Below are 5,497 nucleotides of genomic sequence, written 5' to 3' on the forward strand. Positions count from 1 at the left end.
CCCCAAACCCCACCCCCTACCCCCAAATATAATCCACTCTGCAACCCTCATTGCGTACTCCTATGATAAAAATAATGCCCTAAAATATAATACTTTTAGACTATTCTCTTAACAGTCCATAACATATTTAATACTGTTTTCTGGCACCACAGCTCAAAGACATCAATTCTCCTTCTATCATCCCTAGTCATTGTCCAGCTTTCTGATGCATAGCATGTAATTGTGAAGACCATGGCCTGAATCAACCGCACCTTAGTCTCCAGACTAACATGATTGCTCTTAAGCACTCTGGCGATGTCCCCAGCAGCAGACATTCCCAATGCAATTCATCTTTTGATTTCCTGGCTACTGGTGCCAAGAGTGTTGACTGTGGAGCCAAGCAAACTAAAGCTGTGTAGAATCTCAATCTCTTCACCATCCATCCTGAGGCTGCTAATTGGCCCAGTGGTGAGAATCTTTGTCTTCTTGATATTGAGACTTAATCCATATTGAAGGTTCAGTCCTTGACCCTCTGCAGCAACATGACTTATGTACTTGATTTCCCTGAATTGTATGCATAAAATGTTGAATTGGCAAATATTTTGTTACCTGTATTTTTCTAACAATATATTTTTTAAAAAAACCAAAAAAGTAGCCTGAATCTTCCTGCCAGAGCCTCCCCAATCCCAGTAAGAGTGAATAAGAACTGGGGTAGGAATTATTCTTTCTTCAGAAATAAAACTCAACTGCAAGGTTTTGGCACACAGAAACAGAAGTGAACTTCACGATTCTCTCCTCTATTGGAAGTCGTCATTCTGCCTGCAGACATCCTTGTCCTGGGTGAATCAGGCTGGCAGGTCATGAATCCCTGAGCTGCACACCTTTTAAGGTCTGTTTGGCCTCTGATCAAAGGGAATTTGAGGCGTTCAGGGAGCCCTTCCATTCACAGTTGTCAGGGCCTGCTGCAGACCCTTTTAATCTCTTGTCCATCCTGAATTCATAATGAAACAGAATCAGAAACCAGACACCAAGACAAGTAAGGCATCTCTTCAGCATATTTCAGTATATGCCAGGGACAAAAGGGATCAAAGGATTGACACAGAATAAAACAGCTCTGCATCCATTCAGGAAACTATAGAAATAGGCTGCATTTACTCAAGTTATGTAGAAATGAAACAGCTATCATTTCTCATTCTCCTGGAAAATGCTGTATAACATCCTTTTTTCTCTCTTTCCAATGTGAAGATAGAGATGTGTTTTGAGCTAATGCATCTAGAAACTGATGAGCCACTGTTCAAATTGGCACAAGTTGTATGGAATGAAGCGGGGGTGGGGGTGGGGGGTGATCCCATGCAAGGTCCAGAGACCCAGATGGAGGATTTAGTGTTCTAAGTGTTCCCCTGAGATTTGCATGTGCAAGTCTTTCTTCTTTAGAGGCTCCATATTCCCCAGAATTTCAGATTAGGGAAAAGCAATTAGATACATCCCCCTACCCCCAGGGACCATGCTCTGCTATTCCAGGATTTTGTAATAATTCCTTTCTTCTTACCCTTAATTCATATTAGAAAGAACTACCTCATGACTCTGAAGTTTAATCCCTAAGAAATTACCCTATCTGGAGCCCTTGACTTTAAAGTAGAAAGAGCTGCAGATGCCAAGAAGTTTGAATCCACCAACTTCTGCACAGGAGAAAGATGGGTAGTCTCCTCCCATGACGATTACAGCCTTTTAAAACCCACTGGAGGGTCAGCTAGGAGTCAGTTCTGACTAGACAACACATAATAATAACAAACACATAAAAGCATTTACTATAGAAGGAAAATTAGCCAACACCCTTGTGGAGTTTATCTTTCTCCTAGCCATGGAATCTGTCTTGACCATGTGGATTGGTTGAAATATGCAAATAGGGCATGTTAGCCTATCCACAAGAGGATTGGCTATCTTACCATTTCACAAGGTAATTGGCCAATCTCACCAGTCTACCGGGAAATTGGTGATAAATTGAGTGGCTCTAGCAGCAGATTAGATCTTCCTCACCAGTAAAGAAGAAGAAATCTCACCGCCAGGAAAAGAGCAAGCAAGAGGACTTACATGACCAACCACCATAGTAGCCACAGTAGAGATATGAGCCAGAGAACCAGATACCTGACATGAGATGGGACCTTGGGCTGCTACACCACTGGAACCAGAGGTAAGAGGCTTTGCCCCAAGTTTGTTGGACAACTGGGGTTGGGGAGCTATAATTTAAAGAACTGAGAACTTTGTAACACTGGCTAAAAATGGGAGGGGCAACCAGTATTGGCAGGACTGAAAACTTTGTAACACTAGACTAAAGACACAAGGCTCAAGGGTGAGATGCCTGTGAGCACACTTAAGAAGCCATCCTGAATGTATTTTTCTACTTACCTGGATAACCCTGTGACTTCTTCAATATAGTTCTGTGCTGTCAGTGAGCTATTTTATTGGAGTTTGGACCCATCAAAGCAGTAAGATTAGTGTTGAAATGAGTAGAAAGAGACACAGCATGGTGGGGGACATGTCTGACCTCATGGGAATTGGTTTTGTGTTATAGATGCTATTGATGGGAATAGTTCTCCTTTGCCAAGTTGGTCAAGGTAAAATATGGCCATCAACCACATGGTGATTGCTCTTTTTACAACACTCAAACAAATAAAATTCTTCTCTATTGTTGAAGAAAACTTACATGATTGTTAAGTCTCTTGTATAGTTCATTATAAAATTTAAAATCATCATTAATTTCCACATTAACAGCATTTTATTTTCCTTTTCATATTAAGAATCATTTTATAACTTTATCCCATTAATCATCCTTTTACAACTTCCATAAATATCCAGACATTGGTTTGAAGGTATTTGAAACAGCTAATAATAAAGGATCACCAAGATATATAACAAAACAAAAAAAAACCCTAAATTATCAAATTTATTAGGACTAGAAGAATTCTTTTATTCTGTCTTCTTAAATATATAAAAACTCAAATTCATTGCCATCAAATTCATCACTATCAAATCAAAACTGACTCATGGCTGACCATGCAATCAATTTCCAAAGTTTTAAATCACATGGGAGGAGATACCTGTATTTCTTCTGAGGGACTATAAGTGGATTTGAACTACCAAAGGGGCTTGGCCTTTAGTTTAGCAACAAAACTCACTATGGACTACACCACCAGAGCTCTTTCAGTTGTGAATATGTGTGTTGTTGTTCAACACTGTGAAGTCAAAACCTATTCACAATCCATTTGGATTTCTAATGTTGTAAGTCACATGGGAGGAAATTGTCCATCCTTCTCCCATGGAGTAGCTGGTGGATTTGAGTCCTTTGCCTTTTGGTTGGCAACACAACTCCTTACCATTAAGCCACCAAGTCTCTGTGAGTGTCTCTATGCGTGTGTAGAGAGAGAGATACAGATACACACACACACACACACACACCCCATTGAGTCAGGACCAATTCATAGCCGACCCTGCAGTGAGTTTTTAGAGAATGTAAATCACACAGGAGGAGATTGACCATCTTTTTCCCATGGAGTTGCTGATAGATTTAAACCAGCCACTTTAGGGTTGGCAGGGCAACTCCTTACCCATTAGGTAATCTTATAGATACACACACATAAACACACACACACACACACACACACACACACACACACACACATTATCAGGAGTTTAAAGAAGCATATAAAAATTGTGAAAGCTTGGAGAAAATGTAGTTTTCAAATTTTTTTCTCTTTTTTTTTTAGCTTCTTTCTTTCTGATAAGTACTATTATAATTAGAAATTGCCCAAGAGAAACTCAGGTTTGTGATGTTCACTGGTTCTTCTGACTTGGCAGAAGCAGGGCTAAAGCCCAGGTCCCTAACATCCCTGTTTATTTGTCAGGCCACAGCCCAATATTCTTCATGTTATGAACTATTGTTGTTGTTGTTATGGACCATCGAGTTGGAACCGTGAACTTAGGGCCTCTAAAAAGGATTCTTGTCATCAACCACGAGGTAAAGCTTATGAAGCCTTTCACAGTGGCTCATCTGGAAGCAAAAATTCCTTAGCAGAGAAGCATTGGGAATAACGCAGACACTCCACAATCTGAGTCTGTACCAAAGCATCAGGTTTTTGTGAGTCAGGGGCAGTCCCCAGGAGGGTCAGCCTCAGAGAGTAACACAAGTGTAGTGCCTCTTTGCCACTTGTATTACTCTCAGTAACCAGAACTTCCCTTCTGCCTGCCTTTATTTCTGTTTTCATCCATTCTTCTAAAGTATCATCAAATTGTCACCATTAAGATCCTGATCCTCATCCTTCATTCGCCTTGTAACAATGAGTTACTCTCCCTCTCTGACTCTAGCCCGGGTGCTGTGACTTGCTATGACCAGTGATACATTCACAGACTTAACAAAAGCCACGGGGCGGGGGATGATATTTATGTTTTCACTCATCACTGTGGCCCCTTCCATTGGCTTGCCCAGCCTACTGTGATGTGAAAGAATCCCATCACCCCAGTTGTCCCACTCTAGATCATCCAGTAGCAGCCATATGAGACCAAGCTCAAGCTGACTACTCCAAACACGTGGGCAATAAACAATCATTGTCATAGCCACCAAGGTTTTGTAGTTACATGTTCCTCAGCATCATCATGTCAATAAGTGACTGATTTAAGATCCAACAATGTTTACCAGGGTCTCTTGTGTATCAGCCCGGTACTGAGCTCTGGGCCACAGGAAAAAATCAGTCAGGGTCCTCTCCCTGCAGGGATCCCAGTCTGCCAGGGAGATGTGTCCAAAATCTCTCACCTAGGAAGATCTCCCTTTACCACCCAGAACTCCCAAGGCCTAGTTTCTGTCCCCTTAAGGATAGGAAAAGTGACCTGGAGGAAACAGAAAGCAGATTGAGGTAGCAGAACATCACCAAAGATTAGGTCCAGGTACAATTGACAAAATAACTTTATTATCAGTTGTTGTTGTTGTGTGCTGCCAAGTCGAACCGACTCATAGCTGACCCTCTAGTGAGTTTTCAGAGACAGTTAATTGCACGAGAGGAGAATGTCTATCTTCTTCCTATGGAGCAACTGGTGGAATTACAGTCTTTGAGACTGCAGCACAGCTTCTTACCACTAGGCCATCAGAGCGTCCTTGTGATTTTTGGTTGTTGTTATGGGCCATCAAGTCACTTGAGACTCATAGCGAACCTGTGTACAAGAGCCCTAAATGCCGTTCTATCCTGTGCCAACCTCGCTGTCTCAAACACACTCATTCCCACCACTCCACTCACAGAATCGACCCATCTCATTGAGGGTCTTCCTCTACTGCACCGTCCCTCCACTCTCCCAAACATGATGTCCCTCTCCAAGGACCAGTCTCTCCTTGCAACATGCCCAAAGTATGTCAGACGAAGCCTCAGAATCCTTGACTCCAAGGAGCATTCTGGCCTCACCCTTTCCAGAACATACCTGTTTGTTCTCCTAGCAGTCCATGGTATATTCAACACTCTTCTCTAGCACCACA

The sequence above is a fragment of the Elephantulus edwardii genome, unplaced genomic scaffold (genome assembly GCF_000299155.1).
Source record: "Elephantulus edwardii isolate Elephantulus edwardi_28Jun2011 unplaced genomic scaffold, EleEdw1.0 scaffold00092, whole genome shotgun sequence".
Lineage (NCBI taxonomy): Eukaryota > Metazoa > Chordata > Mammalia > Macroscelidea > Macroscelididae > Elephantulus > Elephantulus edwardii.